General features: G+C 51.9%; 1 protein-coding gene and 1 non-coding gene across 2 annotated transcripts in view; both read left to right on the top strand.

Moving 5' to 3' along the window:
* LOC122541974 (somatostatin receptor type 5-like) overlaps window positions 1-24,146 on the top strand; it is an 81,702-nt gene that overhangs the window by 21,861 nt on the left and 35,695 nt on the right. The gene's annotated exons all lie outside the window — the stretch shown is intronic.
* Window positions 5,835-5,966, top strand: LOC122542387 (U8 small nucleolar RNA). Its single transcript, XR_006309798.1, has one exon. It is a non-coding gene; the product is annotated as a U8 small nucleolar RNA (small nucleolar RNA).

Below are 24,146 nucleotides of genomic sequence, written 5' to 3' on the forward strand. Positions count from 1 at the left end.
GGTGTTTCCATTGGTAGGACAGACTAGGACACTTAGAGTAAAGGGAAGACCTTTTAGAACGGAGATAAGGAGAAATATCTTCAGCCAGAGGGTGGGGAATCTATGGAATTCATTGCCACAGAAGGCTGTGGAGGCCAGGTCATTGAATTTATTTAAGACAGAGATAGACAGGTTCTTGAGTATCAAGGTGATCAAGGATTACGGGGACAAAGTGGGACAATGGGGTTGAGAAATTTAGCAGCCATGATTGAATGGCAGAGCAAATGCATGGGGCTGATTGGCCTAAGTTTTGCTCCTATGTTTCTGGCCTTGTGATCTTTTAGGGGCTGATTCCATAGCATCAAACCCAACAATAGCACACAAAACTGTACAGCTAATAGTTTTAAAAGGGTCATTTGATATCCCATCTGCCTGAGTTTGCTTATCGATGGGCTAGAGGGATGGGGGGACCTTTTACTTGTTGGAATACATTGAGTCCGTCACTTGTTTGTGTCCTCGCAAAATGGTGTCCCATGCTGTCAGTTCCTCCTTTGTTGCTTGATGCAACTATAGGGGAGTACTTTCAGAGCTTTTCTTTATTTCCAAGATAAATGTTGTTCATGAAAAATATCTTTATGTACATACATAGTCTCTGAAGCAGTTTGGTCTATACTCCAGCATATGAAGAAAGAAACAAACATTGGAAGCAGAAACAGAGATTGCTGGAAAAGCTCAGCAGGTCTGGCAGCATCTGTGGAGAGAGGTCAGAGTTAACGTTTCGGGTCCAGTGACCCTTCCTCACAACTGAATCCAGGTCGCTGAGGAAGAATCACTTGACCTGAAACAATAACTCTGTTTTCTCTCCACAGATGCTGCGAGACTTCCTGAGCTTTTCCAGCCATTTCTGTTTTTGTTTCTGATTTACAGCGTCCGCAGTTCTTTGGGTTTTTAAACAAACATTGCAGTTTCACTCAATCCAACAAACAGACCAAAGACATTTCTACCTGTACAAGATTATAGTTACATGTATTTGAGTCTTCGGGAGGGTCTGATAACTGAATGGACCACCTTTTTACTTCTGAAAATGTGTTGCTGGAAAAGCGCAGCAGGTCAGGCGGCATCCAAGGAGCAGGAGAATCGACGTTTCGGGCATGAGCCCTTCTTCAGGAATGAGGAGAGTGTGTCAAGCAGGCTAAGATAAAAGGTAGGGAGGAGGGACTTGGGGGAGGGGCGTTGGAAATGCGATAGGTGGAAGGAGGTCAAGGTGAGGGTGATAGGTCAGACTGGGGTGGGGGCGGAGAGGTCAGGAAGAAGATTGCAGGTTATGAAGGCGGTGCTGAGTTCGAGGGATTTGACTGAGACAAGTTGGGGAGAGGGGAAATGAGGAAACTGGAGAAATCTGAGTTCATCCCTTGTGGTTGGAGGGTTCCTAGGCGGAAGATGAGGTGCTCTTCCTCCAACCGTCGTATTGCTATGGTCTGGCGATGGAGGAGTCCAAGGACCTGCATGTCATTGATGGAGTGGGAGGGGGAGTTGAAGTGTTGAGCCACGGGGTGGTTGGGTTGGTTGGTCCGGGAAAGGTGGGGGGTGGTGCCAGTGTAGCTGCGGAAGATGGGCTGTTCCACATATCCTTCCAAGGAGCAGGAGAATTGCGTTTCGGGCATGAGCCCTTCTTCAGGAATGAGGAAAGTGTGTCCAGCAGGCTAAGATAAAAGGTAGGGAGGAGGGACATATCGTAGGATATGTGGAACAGTCCATCTTCCGCAGCTACACTGGCACCACCCCCCACCTTTTCCTCTGCTACATCGATGACTGTATCGGCTGTATCGGCTCCCACGAGGAGGTTGAACAGTTGAACAGTTCATCCACTTTACCAACACCTTCCACCCCGACCACAAATTCACCTGGACCATCTCAGACTCCTCTCTCCCCTTCCTAGACCTTTCCATTTCTATCTCGGGTGACTGAATCAACACGGACATTTACTATAAACCGACCGACTCCCACAGCTACCTAGACTACACCTCCTCCCACCCTGCCCCCTGTAAAAACGCCATCCCATATTCCCAATTCCTTTGTCTCCGCCGCATCTGCTCCCAGGAGGAGCAGTTCCAAAACCGTACAACCCAGATGGCCTCCTTCTTCAAAGACCGCAATTTACCCCCTGACGTGGTCGACGATGCACTCCACCACATCTCCTCCACTTCCCGCTCCTCCGCCCTTGAGCCCCACCCCTCCAATCGCCACCAGGACAGAACCCCACTGGTCCTCACCTACCACCCCACCAACCTCCATATACATCCTATCATCCGTCGTCATTTCCGCCACCTCCAAACGGACCCCACCACAGGAATATATTTCCCTCCCCTCCCCTATCAGCGTTCCGGAAAGACCACTCCCTCTGTGACTCCCTCGTCAGGTCCACACCCCCCACCAACCCAACCTCCACTCCCGGCACCTTCCCTGCAACTGCAATAAATGCAAAACTTGCACCCATACCTCCCCCCTTACTTCCCTCCAAGGCCCCAAGGGATACTTCCATATCCGCCACAAATTCACCTGCACCTTCACACACATCATTTATTGCATCTGCTGCACCCGATGTGGCCTCCTCTATATTGGGGAGACAGGCCACCTACTTGCGGAACGTTTCAGAGAACACCTCTGGGACACCCGGACCAACCAACCCAACCACCCCGTGGCTCAACACTTCAACTCCCCCTCCCACTCCACCAAGGACATGCAGGTTTCCTCATTTCCCCTCCACCCCCACCTTGTCTCAGTCAAATCCCTCGAACTCAGCACCGGCTTCATAGCCTGCAATCTTCTTCCTGACCTCTCCGCCCCCACCCCCTCTCCGGCCTATCACCCTCACCTTGACCTCCTTCCACCTATCGCATTTCCAACACCCCTCCCCCAAGTCCCTCCTCCCTACCTTTTATCTTAGCCTGCTTGACACACTTTCCTCATTCCTGAAGAAGGGCTCATGCCCGAAACGTCGATTCTCCTGTTCCTTGGATGCTGCCTGACCTGCTGCGCTTTTCCAGCAACACATTTTCAGCTCTGATCCCCAGCATCTGCAGTCCTCACTTTCTCCACTTTTATACTTCGGCAGGATGACCTCAGACAGTGGTCTTTCCCCACTGTGCCTTGGCGGCAGCTGAGCACATAGTCCTGGACCTTGGAATGTGCCAGTCTGTAACACTCAGTCAGGGTCAACTGCTTGCTCTAGAAGACCAACAAGTTTCGGGCAGATCAAAGAGGGCCTTTCACTGAGTTGATGGTCTTTTGGGCGCATTCGATGTTTGTCTTGGTGTACATCATGGGGAACAGACTGTGGAGAACAGAGTCCCGCTTCATGGAGCTGCTCAGCATGAACTTCAAAACAAACCACTGCATCTCTCTCCAGACTTCCTTCGCGAAGTCACATTCCAGCAGGAAATGTGTGACAGTCTTGTTCACCCCATAGCCGCTTTGAGTGGAGTGGGTGGTGATACAGAGAGTCCGAGTGAACTTGAAGGATCTCACAGGTAGTTCCCTTCTCACTACCAGCCACGCGAGCACTTTTGCTAGCTGTCCCTCCTTTACAATTGTTGGCGGTTTGCAGTCACACATTGGAGCTGTCCGGACTTCTCTGTGACTACACATGTGTCAACAAGGGGCAGATATAGGGGAGGAGTGTGTTCCAATTCTCCAGGATTGTTCTGCATTCTCTGAGAATTGAGCATCACTGTGTCACTGTTTGCAACCCTGGAGAAACATCACAGGATGTCTAAAAAAGATCTGATCAAGAAACATTCACCATTCCAAACACAAAGTTCCCCTAAACACACACAATCCCTCCCTCCAACATTTACTCCCTCAAACACACATAATTCCTCAAACACTCCCTCCCTCCAACACTCACTGCCTCAAACACACACAATCCCTCCAACACTCACTCCCTCAAACACACACAATTCTTCAAGCACACACAATTCCTCAAACACATGCTCCCTCCAACACTCACTCCCTCAAATACACACAATCCCTCAAACACACGCTCCCTCCAACACTCACTCCCTCAAACACACACAATTCTTCAAGCACACACATTCCTCAAACACATGCTCCCTCCAACACTCACTCCCTCAAACACACACAATTCTTCAAGCACACACAATTCCTCAAACACATGCTCCCTCCAACACTCACTCCCTCAAATACACACAATCCCTCAAACACACGCTCCCTCCAACACTCACTCCCTCAAACACACACAACCCATCAAACACTCACTCCCTTCAATATTCACTCCCTCAAACACACACAATCCCTCAAACACACACTCGCTCCCTCAAACACACACAATCCCTCAAACACTCACTCCCTTCAATATTCACTTCCTCAAACATACACAATCCCTCAAACACACACTCCATCCAACACTCACTCCCTCAAACGCACACAATCCCTCCAAAACTCACTCTCTCAAATATTCACTCCCTCAAACACTCACTCCCTCAAACACTCACTCGTTGCAACACTCACTCCCTCACTCACTCCCTCAAACCCACACATCCTTCCAACGCTCACTCGCTCCAACACTCACTCCCTCAAACACAGACTCCCCCAAGCACATACTCCCTCAAACACACACATCCCAAAACAATCATTCCACCAAACACACTCTTCCCACTAACACTCACTCTGTCCAAACTCCCACTTCCCATCTGAACACACAACCTGTGCAAAGCCACCTAAAGCACGTAATGTTTCCCTACTCTCGCCTCTCATTCAGAGAGTCACTTGGCCCCACGTGGTTGTAATCTAGCCCCTCTCCCCATCCCACAGAGCAATAAGGGAATGCTGCACTGTCACATGCTCCCCCTTTGAAGTGACCATGATGTCGAGGTGCCGGTGTTGGACTGGGGCGGACAAAATCTGAAGTCACATGACTCCAGGTTCTACTTCAAGAGCTGTATACAATATCAGAAGTTTTTGGACCGCTGCCCCTTCGTCAGGTGAAAGCGTGTGATTTCAAATAAGTCTGTTGGACCATGACCCTGGTGATGTGTGACTTCTGATTTTTTCTTTCAGATCTTTACTCAGAGCGTGGTAAGGGCATGGAATGCACTACTTGCTAATGTAGTCAACTCAGCCTCATTAGGGAGATTTAAACAATCCTTAGATAAGCACATGGATGATTTTGGGATAGTGTAGGGGGACGAGCTGAGAATAGTTCACAGGTCGGTGCAACATCGAGGGCTGAAGGGCCTGTTCTGTGCTGTACTGTTCTATGTTCTATGACACACTGACTCTTGGGTTCCCAACTGTTCCCTCAGAGGGGTATTGTAGGCTGTGCATCAGTAGTGAAGGAGGAGCAGGAGTTATCCCCTCAGAGCGCTGCCAAAAACAGATACCCCAAAAACCTTCCTCAAGGCAGATTAATCTAGTCAGTATCAGGCAGCAGCTTTGTGGGATCTTGCTGTGTACAAATTGGAAGCCATGAGATTGTTGTGTGTATACATGCAGCATTTTCAGCTCAGAGAGGCATACTTTGGCAGTATCGGTTTTAAAGAAGATGATTCATTTTATTCGCTCATCTCCTTCACTCAATTTAAGACCTGCCCTGACTCCGCCCCTTTCGCGGGGTATGCAGATGAGCATCGCCGGGGATTATGGGATAATCACATCGACGGGGAAAAACTGACTTTCAAAGGAGAATATTTCAATGAATTTGGGTTTTACAGCTAAGAAAATATATATATGAGAACAGACAGGCAAATGTCGAGCATGCAGGGTGTAGGGCAGATCACCGTGACTGAACAATGTGTTGACTATCCTGGGTCTGGAGCCGCGTAGAGTAGATGGTTACATCAGTGAGGTATATCCTTGCCTGTTACTCCTTTTAGGAGTTGCAGAACGTGATGAATGGAGTATATGAGCTTGTGATTAGTCAGCTCCCACCCTTGAGGGACTAACAACTCCTCAAGGGCCATTCTGATTCTCACTGATGTTTCATGTTGAACTGGTTCGTCCAGTTCCTGTATGTCAAAATGATGGTGATATAAGGTGGTCTGTGTATCTTTACTTGCTTCAGGCAAGGCTGTATGTGATTACAGTCATGATTCGCAGATGCCGGTGTTGGACTGGGGTGTACAAAGTTAAAAGTCACACAACACCAGGTTATAGTCCAACAGGTTTAATTGGAAGCACACTAGCTTTCGGAGGGCTCGATCATAACACATAGTTTATAGCAAAAATTTGCAATGTTATGTAACTGAAATTATACATTGAAGAATTGATTGTCTGTTAAGCCTTTCATCTGTTAGAATACAGTGATAGTTTCACTTCTTTCATGTTTAAATCACAAAACCCTTTTTTTTTAAAGTTGCATTCTCGGGTTAGCTGTTAACAATGGTGGTGGATAGACAATATGTTGAAGGTCTTAGCACCTGTGTTCTCTATGATCTGATGTTTAGATTGATTCCAATCTAAAAAGTGAGATAACAGAGTTTTACATAAATCCATGCAGTTTTTGAGCTCAGAGTTCTACATGAGCAATTAGGGGAGGAGTGTGGTTTTTGAGCAAAGTGCAATGTAACTCTGAAAGTACCAAAAAAAATCACCACACAAAATATATGTGTGCATGTGGGTCTTTGTCTGTCTGTGTGTGTGTATTCTAACAGATGAAAGGCTTAACAGACAATCAATTCTTCAATGTATAATTTCAGTTACATCACACTGCAAATTTTTGCTATAAATTCTGTGTTACGATCGAGCCCTCCACAATCACCTGATGAAGGAGCGTCGCTCCGAAAGCTAGTGTGCTTCCAATTAAACCTGTTGGACTATAACCTGGTGTTGTGTGATTTTTGACTTTGTGATTATGGTGCATGGGATTGCAGGCAACTCATTGATGATAGTACTTGGGGTAGTGTATAGTCAATGAGGGAGGTGTTCATGCTCTGAAATTATTGAACTCCACAATAAATCTGAAGGTTATAAGGTCTCCAAAGTGGGCGATCCGGTGTCAGTTCTCTGAAACTAATAAATAGAAAACACTCGAGGATAGTGTTAGGTGCATTTTAATCAGATTGTCCTTTGTGGAGAAGCTTATGAAGAAAAACACCTTTGACCACAAGTCCATCAGGAAGTGGTCAGCACGTAGTGTCCTTGAGACCCTTCGGGAAAAGGAGAGGGCGGATCGTATCGAACGGTTCGCTGAGCAGACTGTCAAAGTCATTTGGCAGAATGCCTCATCGCCAGAACTTTCCAACAAGCACCAAGACATGGCTTGGCTGGTGGTGAGAAGGGCTCTGCCTGTGAGAACCTTTATGCACGCTCAGCCGCACCGCACGCTGCCCTCGAAGCGGCTGCGGGGGGGACGAGACTGTCACACACCTCCTTCTGGAATTTGCCTATGCAGAGGAAGTCTGGAGAGGAATGCAGTGGTGTTTGTCGAGGTTCGTCTCAAGCAGTGCTCTGACGCGGGACTCCGTGCTCTACGGCCTGTTCCCCGGGACGCACACCGAGACGAACATCAACTGTGCCTGGAGGATCATCAACTCGGTGAAGGACGCTCTCTGGGCGGTCCGAAACCCGTTGATCTTCCAGCTGAAGGAGTTGACTCCGACTGAGTGTTGCAGACTGGCACATTCCAAGGTCCAGGACGACGTGTTGAGGGATGCGCTGCAGCTTGGGTCGGCTGCCGTCAAGGCACGGTGGGGAAAGACCACCGTGTAACATCTGCCTGTCTGAGAAGAACAGGGGGCCCACGCAGTCATTTGGGCTGCGCTGACGCCTCAGCAGAAGAGCTGGATAGTAAATGTACAGACTTGTATATATGAAAAATAAATTTCGATGTCTGTATGTAAAGTAATGTAATGTGTGCACAAGAATGGCATGACCAATTGTATAGAGATCCAAATAATTTTATGAATAAAGTATATTTTTGAAATAAAAAAAAAGTCAGGCGTAAATATAGGGAATGGGTGGGTTACGTATTGGAGTGTCGGTGTGGACTTGCCCGAAATGTCAATTTTCCTGCTCCTCGTATGCTGCCTGACCTGCACTGCTTTTCCAGCACCACTCTAATCTAGACTCTGATTTCCAGCATCTGCAGTCCTCACTTTTGCCTTGTTGGGCTGAAAGGCCTGTTTCCATACTGTAGGGAATCAAATTCAGCATCGGTTGGCAGAGTTAACATTATGAGTCACGTATGACTTTTTCAGAACTTTCACTTGTCTGGCACTTTAGCCTGTACTGTAGTTGATGATTCACATGTTAGTTCTGTTTCACTTCACCTCTGACTGGCTGAGTTTTTCTAAAAAGTATCTCAAAAGTATGGTTTATTCACAGAAAAATCTCCTTGTATACATACATTGACACAAAAGCAGTTCGGTTCCACACAGTTGCATATCATATCAAACAAACAAAACGTTGAATTTTGAATCTATCCCAAATTAACCAAAGACTTCTCTTACATAATGCTCATAGTTACATATGTTTGCGGCAGGAGGAGCCTAATAATGTCCAACATTGTATGGCATGTTGGCTTGAGGGTTAGCACTGCTGCCTCACAGTGCCAGGAACTGATCGATTCCACCCTCAGGTGACTGTGTGGGTTTCCTTTGGGTGCTCTGGTTTCTTCCTATTGTCCAAAGATGGGTAAGCAAGGTGGGAATGCACAATTACAGGGATAGGTTAAGGGATGTCCACCCCACTGACCACCCTACTCCAATCCCCCACCCCACTGACCATTCCACTCCAATCACTCACCCCACTGACCATTCCACTCCAATCCCCCACCCCACTGACCATTCCACTCCAATCCCTCACCCCACTGACCATCCCACTCCAATCCCTCACCCCAATGACCACCCTGCTCCAACCCTCACCCAATACAATCCCTCACCCCACTGAGCACCCTACTCGAACCCCCATCCAACTGACCATCCCACTCCAATCCCTCACCCCACTGACCATCCCACTCCAATTCCCCACCCCACTGACCATCCCTCTCCAATTCCTCACCACACTGACCATCCCACCACAATCCCCCACCCCACTGACCATCCCACTCAAATCCCTCACTCCATTGACCATCTTACTCCAATCCCCCACCGCACTGACCATCCCACTACAATCCCTGACCCCACTGACCACACTACTCCAACCCCCACCCCACTGACCATCCCACTCCAATTCCCCACCCCACTGACCATCCCAAACCAATCCCCCATCCCACTGACTATCCCACTCCAATCACTCACCCCACTGACCATCCCACTCCAATTCCCCACTCCAATTCCTCACCCCACTGACCATCCCACTCCAATCCCCTACCCTACTGACCATCCCACTCCAATCCCTCACCCCACTGACTATCCCACTCCTATCCCTCCCCCCACTGACCATCCCAGTCCAATCCCTCACCCCACTGACCACCCTGCTCCAACCCCAGATGCCACTACAATCCCTCACCCCACTGACCACCCTACTCGAAACCCCACCCCACTGACCACCCTACTCCAATCCCCCACCCCACTGACCATCCTACTACAATCCCTCACTCCACTGACCACCCTACTCCAACCCCCACCACACTGACCATCCCACTCCAATCCCTCACCCCACTGATCATCCCATTCCAATTCCCCACCCCACTGACCATCCCACTCCAATCCCTCACCCCACTGACCACCCTGCTCCAACCCCTCACCCCACTGACAACCCTGCTCCAACCCCACACCCCACTGACCATCCCACTCCAATTCCTGACCCCACTGACCATCCCATTCCAATTCCTCACCCCACTGACCATCCCACTACATTCCCCCACCCAATTGACCATCCCACTCCAATCCCTCACCCCACTGACCATCCCACTCCATTCCCTAACCCCACTGACCATCCCACTCCAATCCCTCACCCCATGGATCACCCTGCTCCACCCCCCTACCCCACTGACCATCCCACTCCAATCCCTCACCCTACTGACTATCCCACTCCAATTCCTCACCCCACTGACCATCCCACTACAATCCCCCACCCAAATGACCATCCCACTCCAATCCCTCACCCCACTGACCATCCCACTCCATTCCCTAACCCCACTGACCATCCCACTACAATCCCTCACCCCATGGACCACCCTGCTCCACCCCCCTACCCCACTGACCATCCCACTCCAATCCCTCACCCCATGGACCACCCTGCTCCACCCCCCTACCCCACTGACCATCCCACTCCAATTCCTCACCTCATGGACCACCCTGCTCCACCCCCCTACCCCACTGACCATCCCACTCCAATCCCTCACCCTACTGACCATCCCAGTCCAATCCCTCACCCCACTGACCGCCCTGCTCCAACCCCCCACCCCACTGACCATCCCACTGCAATCCCTCACCCCACTGACCACTCTATTTTAACCCCCACCCCACTGAATATCCCACTCCAACACACATAGACACACATATACACATGCACACACAGGCACACATACGCATACAGACCACACCTACACACACACCACGCACACCCACATACATACCCATAGACACAGACACACGCACTCACACGCACACCACGCACACATACGCACAGACGTACACACACACCACGCAACCCCCCCACACACACACCTACACACACACACAAACACCCCACAAACACACACACTGCATGCACTACACCCACACACCCACTCACACGCATACCCCCACTCACACGCGCACACACGTACAGACACATGCACATGCACATGCATGCACCACACACCCACACACACCCACACACACATAAAACACACACACATCAAACACACACACATCAAACACACATCACACACACATCAAGCACACACACACATCACACACACACCACACACACACTTCACACACACACATCACACATACATCACACACGCACATCACATACACATCACACACACATCAAACACACACACACCTACACACACATCACACACACACATCAAACACACACATACATCAAACACACACATCACACACACACACATCAAACACACACACATCGCACACACATCACACACACACACCTAAAACACACACACACCTACACACACATCACACACACACATCATACACACATCACACACATCAAACACACACACATCACACACACATCACACACATCAAACACACAAACATCACACACATCACACACACCTCAAACACACACACACATCACACACACATCAAACACACACACACATCACGCACACATCAAACACACACACATCACACATACACATCAAACACACACACATCACACACACATCACACACACACATCACACACACATCAAACACACACATACATCAAACACACACATCACACACACACACATCAAACACACACACATCGCACACACATCACACACACACACATCAAACACACACACACACCTACACACACATCACACACACACATCATACACACATCACACACATCAAACACATACACATCACACACACATCACACACATCAAACACACAAACATCACACACACATCACACACACACATCAAACACACACACATCGCACACATCACACATACACATCAAACACACACACATCACACACACATCACACACACACATCACACATACACATCGCACACACATCGCACACACATCACACACACATCAAACACACACACACCCACACCCACATCACACACATCACACACACATATCAAACACACACATCACACACACATCAAACACACACACATCACACACACATCACACACACACATCACACACATATCAAACACACACACATTACACACACATCAAACACACACACATCGCACACACATCACACACACACATCAAACACACACATCACACACACATCAAACACACACACACCACACACACACACCAGACACACACACATCACACACACACATCAAACACACACACACACACCAGACACACACACACATCAAACATATACACACACATCACATACGCATATCACACACACACATCACACACACACACACACACACCCTTAAGATTGTCATCAGGCAGCTTTTCCTCAAATCAAAAATTCATATGGCCACACTGTGTCCGTCATGTAACAATCTCATGGCTCTAAAAGCAACACTGTCTTGCGCTAAAAATGTGTAACATGTCGTTTTTCAAGTTGCAAAACATTCCTAATCCAAGTGGTCCGGTGGCTCAGTGGTTAGCGCTGCTGCCTCACAACGCCAAGAATCTGGGTTTGATTCCACACTTAGGCCACTGTTTGCACGTTCTCCCCGTGTCTGCGTCGGTTTCCTCCGGGTGCTTCAGTTTCCTTCCACAGTTCAAAGATGTGTAGGTTAGGGAGGATTGGCCATGGGGAAGTGTCCCATCGTGCCCAGGGATGTGCAGGTTAGGGTGGATTGGCCATGGGAAATTGTCCCATCGTGCCCAGGGATGTGCTGTTTAGGGTGGGATTGGCCATGGGAAAATATCACATCATGCCCAGGGATGTGCAGGTTCGGGTGGGATTGGCCATAGGAAATTGTCCCATTGTGGCCAGGGATGCGCAGGTTAGGGTAGATTGGCCATAGGAAATTGTCCCATCGTGCCCAGGGATGTGCAGGTTAGGGTAGATTGGCCATGGGAAATTGTCCCCTTGTGCCCAGGGATGTGCAGGTTAGGATGGGTTGGCCATGGGAAATTGTCCCATCGTGCCCAGGGATGTGCAGTTTCGGGTGGGATTGGCCATGGGAAATTGTCCCATCTTGCCCAGGGATACGCAGGTTAGGGTGGATTGGCCATGGGAAATTGTCCCATCGTGCCCAGGGATGTGCAGGTTAGCGTGGATTGGCCATGGGAAATTGTCCCATCGTGCCCAGGGATGTGCAGGTTAGGGTGGGGATTGGCCATGGGAAAATGTCCCATCATGCCCAGGGATGTGCAGGTTAGGGTGGGATTGGCCATGGGAAATTGTCCCATCGTGCCCAGGGATATACAGGTTAGGGTGGATTGGCCATGGGAAATTGTCCCATCATGCCCAGGGATGTGCAGGTTCGGGTGGGATTGGCCATAGGAAATTGTCCCATAGTGCCCAGGGATGTGCAGCTTAGGGTGGATTGGGCATGGGAAATTGTACCATCAAGCGCACGGATTTGCAGGTTAGGGTGGATTGGCCATGGGAAATTGTCCCAACGTGCCCAGGGATGTGCAGGTTAGTGTGGAGTGGCCATGGAAAATTGTCCCATCGTGCCCAGGGATGTGCAGGTTAGGGTGGATTGGCCATGGGATATTGTCCCATCGTGCCCAGGGATGTGCACGTCAGGGTGGATTGGGGATGGGAGATTGTCCCATCGTGCCCTGGGATGTGCAGCTTAGGGTGGATTGGGCATGGGAAATTGAACCATCATGCCCAGAGATGTGCAAGTTAGGGTGGACTGGCCATGGGAAATTGTCCCAACGTGCCCAGGGATGTGCAGGTTAGTGTGGAGTGGCCATGGAAAATTGTCCCATCCTGCCCAGGGATGTGCAGGTTAGGGTGGATTGGCCATGGGAAATTGTCCCATCCTGCCCAGGCATGCGTAGGTTAGGGTGGATTGGCCATGGGAAATTGTCCCATCGTGCCCAGGGATGTGCAGGTTCGGGTGGGATTGGCTTTGGGAAATTGTCCCATCGTGCCCAGGGATTTGCGGGTTAGGGTGGGATTGGCCATGGGAAATTGTCCCATCGTGCCCAGGGATGTGCAGGCTAGGGAGGGTTTGGCCACGTGAAATTGTCCAATCGTGCCCAGTGATGTGCAGGTTAGAATGGGATTGGCCGTGCGAAATTGTCCCATCTTGCCCAGGGATGTGCAGGTTAGGGTGGATTTGCCATGGGAAATTGTCCCATCGTGCCCAGGGATGTGCTGGTTAGGGTGAATTGGCCATGGGAAATTGTCCCATCCTGCCCAGGGATGTGCAGTTTGGGGTGGATTGGCCATGGGAAATTGTCCCATTGTGCCCAGGGATGTGCAGGCTAGGGAGGGTTTGGCCACGTGAAATTGTCTGATCGTGCCCAGTGATTGGAGTTTAGAGTGGGATTGGCCATGCGAAATTGTCCCATCTTGCCCAGGGATGTGCAGGTTAGGGTGGATTTGCAGTGGGAAATTGTCCCATTGTGCCCAGGGATGTGCTGGTTAGGGTGAATTGGCCATGGGAAATTGTCCCATCCTGCCCAGAGATGTGCAGGTTGGGGTGGATTGGCCATGGGAAATTGTCCCATCGTGCCCATGGATATACAGCTTAGGGTGGATTGGCCATGGGAAATTGTACCATCATGCCCAGGGATATGCAGGTTAGGATGTACTGGCCATGGGAAATTGTCCCAATGTGCCCAGGGGTGTGCAGGTTAGTGTGGAGTGGCCATGGGAAATTGTCCCATCGTGCCCAGGGATGTGCAGGTTAGGGTGGATTGGCCATGGGAAATTGTCCCATCGTGCCCAGGGATGCGCAGGTTAGGGTGGATTGGCCATGGGAAATTGTCCCATCTTGCCCAGGGATGTGCAGGTTAGGGTGGATTGGCCATGGGAAATTGTCCCATCGTGCCCAGGGATTTGCAGGTTAGGGTGGGATTGGCCATGGGAAATTGTCCCATTGTGCCCAGGGATGTGCAGGCTAGGGAGGGTTTGACCACGTGAAATTGTCCGATCGTGCCCAGTAATGTGCAGTTTAGAGTGGGATTGGCCATGCGAAATTGTCCCATCTTGCCCAGGGATGTGCTGGTTAGGGTGAATTGGCCATGGGAAATTGTCCCATCGTGCCCAGGGATTTGCAGGTTAGGGTGGATTGGCTGTGGGAAATTGTCCCATCGTGCCCAGAGATGTGCACGTCAGGGTGGATCGGTGATGGGACATTGTCCCATCGTGCCCAGGGATGTGCTGGTTAGGGTGGATTGGCTTTGGGAAATTGTCCCAACGTGCCCAGGGATGTGCAGGTTAGGGTGGATTGGCCATGGGAAATTGTCCCATCGTGCCCAGGGATGTGCAGGTTAGGGTGGATTGGCCATGGGAAATTGTCCCATCGTGCCCAGGGATGTGCAGCTTAGGGTGGATTTTCCATGGGAAATTGTCCCATCGTGCCCAGAGATGCACAGGTTAGGGTGGATTGGCCATGGGAAATTGTCCTATTGTGCCCAGGGATCTGCAGGTTAGGGTGGATTGGCCATGGGAAATTGTCGCATCGTGCCCAGGGATGTGCAGGTTAGGGTGGATTGGCCATGGGAAATTGTCCCATCGTGCCCAGGGATGTGCATGTCAGGGTGGATTGGGTATGGGAAACTGTCCCATCGTGCGCAGGGATGTGCTGGTTAGGTTGAATTGGCCATGGGAAATTGTCCCATCGTGCCCAGAGATGCTCAGATAAGGGTGGATTGGCATGGGAAATTGTCCCATTGTGCCCAGGGATGTGCAGGTTAGGGTGGATTGGCCATGGGAAATTGTCCGATCGTGCCCAGTGATGTGCACGTCAGGGTGGATTGGGTATGGGAAATTGTCCCATCGTGCGCAGGGATGTGCTGGTTAGGTTGGATTGGCCATGGGAAATTGTCCCATCGTGCCCAGGGATGTGCAGGTTCGGGTGGGATTGGCTTTGGGAAACTGTCCCATCGTGCCCAGGGATTTGCAGGTTAAAGTGGGATTGGCCATGGGAAATTGTCCCACCGTGCCCAGGGATGCGCAGGTTAGGTTGGATTGGCCATGGGAAATTGTCCCATCGTGCCCAGGGATGTGCAGGTTCGGATGGGATTGGCTTTGGGAAACTGACCCATCGTGCCCAGGGATTTGCAGATTATGGTGGGATTTTTTTTAGAGTAGATTACATTACAGTGTGGAAACAGGCCCTTCGGCCCAACAAGTCCACACCTACCCGCCGAAGCGAAACCCACCCATACCCCTACATGTACCCCTTACCTAACACTACGGGCAATTTAGCATGGCCAATTCACCTGACCCTGCACATCTTTGGACTGTGGGAGGAAACCGGAGCACCCGGAGGAAACCCACGCAGACACGGGGAGAACGTGCAAACTCCACACAGTCAGTCGCCTGAGGCGGGAATTGAACCCGGGTCTCAGGCGCTGTGAGGCAGCAGTGCTAACCACTGTGCCACCGTGCCGCCGACCATGGATTGGCCATGGGAAATTGTCCCATCGTGCCCAGGGATGCGCAGGTTAGGTTGGATTGGCCACGTGAAATTGTCTGATCGTGCCCAGTGATGTGCAGTTTAGAGTGGGATTGGCCATGCGAAATTGTCCCATCTTGCCCAGGGATGTACAGGTTAGGGTGGATTTGCCGTGGGAAATTGTCCCATTGTGCCCAGGTATGTGCAGGTTAGGGTGAATTGGCCATGGGAAATTGTCCCATCCTGCCCAGGGATGTGCAGGTTGGGGTGGATTTGCCGTGGGAAATTGTCCCATCGTGCCCAGGGATGTGCAGGTTAGGGTGAATTGGCCATGGGAAATTGTCCCATCCTGCCCAGGGATGTGCAGGTTGGGGTGGATTGGCCATGGGAAATTGTCCCATCGTGCGCAGGGATGTGCTGGTTAGGTTGGATTGGCCATGGGAAATTGTCCCATCGTGCCCATGGATGTGCAGGTTAGGGTGGATCGGGGATGGGAAATTGTCCCATCGTGCCCAGGGATGTGCTGTTTAGGGTGGGATTGGCCATGGGAAAATATCACATCATGCCCAGGGATGTGCAGGTTCGGGTGGGATTGGCTAGAGGAAATTGTCCCATTGTGGTCAGGGATGTGCAGGTTAGGGTAGATTGGCCATGGGAAATTGTCCCCTTGTGCCCAGGGATGTGCAGGTTAGGGTGGGTTGGCCATGGGAAATTGTCCCATCGTGCCGAGGGATGTGCAGTTTCGGGTGGGATTGGCCATGGGAAATTGTCCCATCTTGCCCAGGGATACGCAGGTTAGGGTGGATTGGCCATGGGAAATTGTCCCATCGTGTCCAGGGATGTGCAGGTTAGCGTGGATTGGCCATGGGAAATTGTCCCATCGTGCCCAGGGATGTGCAGGTTAGGGTGGGGATTGGCCATGGGAAAATGTCCCATCATGCCCAGGGATGTGCAGGTTAGGGTGGGATTGGCCATGGGAAATTGTCCCATCGTGCCCAGGGATATACAGGTTAGGGTGGATTGGCCATGGGAAATTGTCCCATCATGCCCAGGGATGTGCAGGTTCGGGTGGGATTGGCCATAGGAAATTGTCCCAACGTGCACAGGGATGTGCAGCTTAGGGTGGATTGGGCATGGGAAATTGTACCATCAAGCGCACGGATTTGCAGGTTAGGGTGGATTGGCCATGGGAAATTGTCCCAACGTGCCCAGGGATGTGCAGGTTAGTGTGGAGTGGCGATGGAAAATTGTCCCATCGTGCCCAGGGATGTGCAAGTTAGGGTGGATTGGCCATGGGATATTGTCCCATCGTGCCCAGGGATGTGCACGTCAGGGTGGATTGGGGATGGGAGATTGTCCCATCGTGCCCTGGGATGTGCAGCTTAGGGTGGATTGGGCATGGGAAATTGAACCATCATGCCCAGGGATGTGCAAGTTAGGGTGGACTGGCCATGGAAAATTGTCCCAACGTGCTCAGGGATGTGCAGGTTAGTGTGGAGTGGCCATGGAAAATTGTCCCATCCTGCCCAGGGATGTGCAGGTTAGGGTGGATTGGCCATGGGAAATTGTCCCATCCTGCCCAGGCATGCATAGGTTAGGGTGGATTGGCCATGGGAAATTGTCCCATCGTGCTCAGGGATGTGCAGGTTCGGGTGGGATTGGCTTTGGGAAATTGTCCCATCGTGCCCAGGGATTTGCAGGTTAGGGTGGGATTGACCATGGGAAATTGTCCCATCGTGCCCAGGGATGTGCAGGCTAGGGAGGGTTTGGCCACGTGAAATTGTCCGATCGTGCCCAGTGATGTGCAGGTTAGAATGGGATTGGCCGTGCGAAATTGTCCCATCTTGCCCAGCGATGTGCTGGTTAGGGTGGATTTGCCATGGGAAATTGTCCCATCGTGCCCATGGATGTGCTGGTTAGGGTGAATTGGCCATGGGAAATTGTCCCATCCTGCCCAGGGATGTGCAGGTTGGGGTGGAATGGCCATGGGAAATTGTCCCAACGTGCCCATGGACGTGCAGCTTAGGGTGGATTGGGCATGGGAAATTATACCATCATGCCCAGGGTTGTGCAGGTTAGGGTGAGGATTGGCCATGGGGAATTGTCCCATAGTGTCCAGGGATGTGCAGGTGAGGGTGGATTGGCTGTGGGATATTGTCCCATCTTGCCCAGGGATGTGCAGGTTAGGGTGGGATTGGCCATGGGAAATTGTCCCATCATGCCCAGGAATGTGCAGGTTGGGATGGATTGGTCATCGGAAATTGTCCCATCGTGCCCAGGGATGTGCAGGTTAGGGTGGATTGGCCATGGGAAATTGACCCATCGTGCCCACGGATTGCAGGTTAGGGTGGATTGGCCATGGGAAATTGTCCCATCATGCCCAGGGATGTGCAGGTTAGGGTGGATTGGCCATGGGAAATTGTCCCATCGTGCCCACGGATGTGCAGGTTAGGTTAGATTGGCCATGGGAAATTGTCCCATCGTGCACACGGATGAGCAATTCAGGGTGGATTGGGCATGGGAAATTGTCCCCTCGTGCCCAGGGATGTGCAGGTTAGGGTGGATTGGCTGTGGGAAATTGTCCAATCGTGCCCTGGGATGAGCAGGTCAGGGTGGATTGGCCGTGGGAAATTGTCCAATCGTGCCCAGGGATGTGCAGGTTGGGGTGGATTGGCCATGGGAAATTGTCCCATCGTGCCCAGTGATGTGCTGGTTAGGGTGGATTGGCTGTGGGAAATTGTCCCATCGTGCCCTGGGATGAGCAGGTCAGGGTGGATTGGCCGTGGGAAATTGTCCCATCATGCCCAGCGATGTGCAATTCAGGGTGGATTGGGGATGGGAAATTGTCCCATCGTGCCCAGGGATGTGCATGTTAGGGTGGGATTGGCCATGGGAAATTGTCCAATCGTGCCCAGGGATGTGCAGGTTGGGGTGGATTGGCCATGGGAAATTGTCCCATTGTGCCCAGGGATGTGCAGGTTAGGGTGGGGATTGGCCATGGGGAGTTGTCCCATAGTGTGCAGGGATGTGCAGGTTAGGGTGGATTGGCTGTGGGAAATTGTGCCCTCGTGCACAGGGATGTGCAGGTTAGGGTGGGATTGGCCATGGGAAAATATCCCATCATGCCCAGGGATATGCTGGTTAGGGTGGGGATTGGCCATGGGGAATTGTCCCATTGTGCCCAGGGATGTGCAGGTTAGGGTGGGGATTGGCCATGGGGAGTTGTCCCATAGTGTCCAGGGATGTGCAGGTTAGGGTGGATTGGCTGTGGGAAATTGTTCCCTCGTGCACAGGGATGTGCAGGTTAGGGTGGGATTGGCCATGGGAAAATATCCCATCATGCCCAGGGATGTGCAGTTTAGGGTGGGATTGGCCATTGGAAAATGTCCCATCGTGCCCAGGGATGTGCAGGTTAGGGTGGATTGGCTGTGGGAAATTGTCCCCACGTGCCCACGGATGTTCAGGTTGGGGTGGGATTGGCCATGGGAAATTATCGCATCGTGCCCAGGGATGTGCAGGTTCGGATGGGATTGGCCATGGGAAATTGTCCCAACGTGCCCAGGGAATCGCAGGTAAGGGTGGATTGGCCATGGGAAGTTGTCCCATCGTGCCCAGGGATTTGCAGGTTAGGGTGGGATTGGCCATGAGAAATTGTCCCATTGTGCCCAGGGATGTGCAGGCTAGGGAGGGTTTGGCCACGTGAAATTGTCTGATCGTGCCCAGTGTTGTGCAGTTTAGAGTGGGATTGGCCATGCAAAATTGTCCCATCTTGCCCAGGGATGTGCAGGTTAGGGTGGATTTGCAGTGGGAAATTGTCCCATTGTGCCCAGGGATGAGCTGGTTAGGGTGAATTGGCCATGGGAAATTGTCCCATCCTGCCCAGAGATGTGCAGGTTGGGGTGGATTGGCCATGGGAAATTGTCCCATCGTGCCCATGGATATACAGCTTAGGGTGGATTGGCCATGGGAAATTGTACCATCATGCCCAGGGATATGCAAGTTAGGATGTACTGGCCATGGGAAATTGTCCCAATGTGCCCAGGGGTGTGCAGGTTAGTGTGGAGTGGCCATGGGAAATTGTCCCATCGTGCCCAGGGATGTGCAGGTTAGGGTGGATTGGCCATGGGAAATTGACCCATCGTGCCCAGAGATGCACAGGTTAGGGTGGATTGGCCATGGGAAATTGTCCCATCTTGCCCAGGGATGTGCAGGTTAGGGTGGATTGGCCATGGGAAATTGTCCCATCGTGCCCAGGGATTTGCAGGTTAGGGTGGGATTGGCCATGGGAAATTGTCCCATTGTGCCCAGGGATGTGCAGGCTAGGGAGGGTTTGACCACGTGAAATTGTCCGATCGTGCCCAGTGATGTGCAGTTTAGAGTGGGATTGGCCATGCGAAATTGTCCCATCTTGCCCAGGGATGTGCTGGTTAGGGTGAATTGGCCATGGGAAATTGTCCCATCGTGCCCAGGGATTTGCAGGTTAGGGTGGATTGGCTGTGGGAAATTGTCCCATCGTGCCCAGAGATGTGCACGTCAGGGTGGATCGGGGATGGGACATTGTCCCATCGTGCCCAGGGATGTGCTGGTTAGGGTGGATTGGCTTTGGGAAATTGTCCCAACGTGCCCAGGGATGTGCAGGTTAGGGTGGATTGGCCATGGGAAATTGTCCCATCGTGCCCAGGGATGTGCAGGTTAGGGTGGATTGGCCATGGGAAATTGTCCCATCGTGCCCAGGGATGTGCAGCTTAGGGTGGATTTTCCATGGGAAATTGTCCCATCGTGCCCAGAGATGCACAGGTTAGGGTGGATTGGCCATGGGAAATTGTCCCATTGTGCCCAGGGATCTGCAGGTTAGGGTGGATTGGCCATGGGAAATTGTCGCATCGTGCCCAGGGATGTGCAGATTAGGGTGGATTGGCCATGGGAAATTGTCCCATCGTGCCCAGGGATGTGCTGGTTAGGGTGGATTGGCTTTGGGAAATTGTCCCAACGTGCCCAGGGATGTGCAGGTTAGGGTGGATTGGCCATGGGAAATTGTCCCATCGTGCCCAGGGATGTGCAGGTTAGGGTGGATTGGCCATGGGAAATTGTCCCATCGTGCCCAGGGATGTGCAGCTTAGGGTGGATTTTCCATGGGAAATTGTCCCATCGTGCCCAGAGATGCGCAGGTTAGGGTGGATTGGCCATGGGAAATTGTCCCATTGTGCCCAGGGATCTGCAGGTTAGGGTGGATTGGCCATGGGAAATTGTCGCATCGTGCCCAGGGATGTGCAGATTAGGGTGGATTGGCCATGGGAAATTGTCCCATCGTGCCCAGGGATGTGCATGTCAGGGTGGATTGGGTATGGGAAACTGTCCCATCGTGCGCAGGGATGTGCTGGTTAGGTTGGATTGGCCATGGGAAATTGTCCCATCGTGCCCAGAGATGCGCAGGTAAGGGTGGATTGGCCATGGGAAATTGTCCCATTGTGCCCAGGGATGTGCAGGTTAGGGTGGATTGGCCATGGGAAATTGTCCCATCGTGCCCAGGGATGTGCACGTCAGGGTGGATTGGGTATGGGAAATTGTCCCATCGTGCGCAGGGATGTGCTGGTTAGGTCGGATTGGCCGTCGGAAATTGTGCCATCGTGCCCAGGGATGTGCAGGTTCGGGTGGGATTGGCTTTGGGAAACTGTCCCATCGTGCCCAGGGATTTGCAGGTTAAAGTGGGATTGGCCATGGGAAATTGTCCCATCGTGCCCAGGGATGCGCAGGTTAAGTTGGATTGGCCATGGGAAATTGTCCCATCGTGCCCACGGATGTGCAGGTTAGGGTGGATCGGGGATGGGAAATTGTCCCATCGTGCCCAGGGATGTGCTGTTTAGGGTGGGATTGGCCATGGGAAAATATCACATCATGCCCAGGGATGTGCAGGTTCGGGTGGGATTGGCCAGAGGAAATTGTCCCATTGTGGCCAGGGATGTGCAGGTTAGGGTAGATTGGCCATGGGAAATTGTCCCCTTGTGCCCAGGGATGTGCAGGTTAGGGTGGGTTGGCCATGGGAAATTGTCCCATCGTGCCGAGGGATGTGCAGTTTCGGGTGGGATTGGCCATGGGAAATTGTCCCATCTTGCCCAGGGATACGCAGGTTAGGGTGGATTGGCCATGGGAAATTGTCCCATCGTGCCCAGGGATGTGCAGGTTAGCGTGGATTGGCCATGGGAAATTGTCCCATCGTGCCCAGGGATGTGCAGGTTAGGGTGGGGATTGGCCATGGGAAAATGTCCCATCATGCCCAGGGATGTGCAGGTTAGGGTGGGATTGGCCATGGGAAATTGTCCCATCGTGCCCAGGGATATACAGGTTAGGGTGGATTGGCCATGGGAAATTGTCCCATCATGCCCAGGGATGTGCAGGTTCGGGTGGGATTGGCCATAGGAAATTGTCCCAACGTGCCCAGGGATGTGCAGCTTAGGGTGGATTGGGCATGGGAAATTGTACCATCAAGCGCACGGATTTGCAGGTTAGGGTGGATTGGCCATGGGAAATTGTCCCAACGTGCCCAGGGATGTGCAGGATAGTGTGGAGTGGCCATGGAAAATTGTCCCATCGTGCCCAGGGATGTGCAAGTTAGGGTGGATTGGCCATGGGATATTGTCCCATCGTGCCCAGGGATGTGCACGTCAGGGTGGATTGGGGATGGGAGATTGTCCCATCGTGCCCTGGGATGTGCAGCTTAGAGTGGATTGGGCATGGGAAATTGAACCATCATGCCCAGGGATGTGCAAGTTAGGGTGGACTGGCCATGGGAAATTGTCCCAACGTGCCCAGGGATGTGCAGGTTAGTGTGGAGTGGCCATGGAAAATTGTCCCATCCTGCCCAGGGATGTGCAGGTTAGGGTGGATTGGCCATGGGAAATTGTCCCATCCTGCCCAGGCATGCGTAGGTTAGGGTGGATTGGCCATGGGAAATTGTCCCATCGTGCCCAGGGATGTGCAGGTTCGGGTGGGATTGGCCATGGGAAATTGTCCCATCGGGCCCAGGGATGTGCAGGCTAGGGAGGGTTTGGCCACGTGAAATTGTCCGATCGTGCCCAGTGATGTGCAGGTTAGAATGGGATTGGCCGTGCGAAATTGTCCCATCTTGCCCAGGGATGTGCAGGTTAGGGTGGATTTGCCATGGGAAATTGTCCCATCGTGCCCAGGGATGTGCTGGTTAGGGTGAATTGGCCATGGGAAATTGTCCCATCCTGCCCAGGGATGTGCAGTTTGGGGTGGATTGGCCATGGGAAATTGTCCCAACGTGCCCATGGACGTGCAGCTTAGGGTGGATTGGGCATGGGAAATTATACCATCATGCCCAGGGTTGTGCAGGTTAGGGTGAGGATTGGCCATGGGGAATTGTCCCATAGTGTCCAGGGATGTGCAGGTTAGGGTGGATTGGCTGTGGGAAATTGTCCGATCTTGCCCAGGGATGTGCAGGTTAGGGTGGGATTGGCCATGGGAAATTGTCCCATCATGCCCAGGAATGTGCAGGTTGGGATGGATTGGTCATCGGAAATTGACCCATCGTGCCCAGGGATGTGCAGGTTAGGGTGGATTGGCCATGGGAAATTGACCCATCGTGCCCACGGATTGCAGGTTAGGGTGGATTGGCCATGGGAAATTGTCCCATCATGCCCAGGGATGTGCAGGTTAGGGTGGAATGGCCATGGGAAATTGTCCCATCGTGCCCACGGATGTGCAGGTTAGGTTGGATTGGCCATGGGAAATTGTCCCATCGTGCACACGGATGAGCAATTCAGGGTGGATTGGGCATGGGAAATTGTCCCATCGTGCCCAGGGATGTGCAGGTTAGGGTGGATTGGCTGTGGGAAATTGTCCCATCGTGCCCTGGGATGAGCAGGTCAGGGTGGATTGGCCGTGGGAAATTGTCCAATCGTGCCCAGGGATGGGCAGGTTGGGGTGGATTGGCCATGGGAAATTGTCCCATCATGCCCAGTGATGTGCTGGTTAGGGTGGATTGGCTGTGG

Source organism: Chiloscyllium plagiosum, unplaced genomic scaffold, assembly GCF_037043375.1.
Source record: "Chiloscyllium plagiosum isolate Xiang-an unplaced genomic scaffold, Cpla_swu_hap1 HiC_scaffold_33, whole genome shotgun sequence".
NCBI classification, from domain to species: domain Eukaryota; kingdom Metazoa; phylum Chordata; class Chondrichthyes; order Orectolobiformes; family Hemiscylliidae; genus Chiloscyllium; species Chiloscyllium plagiosum.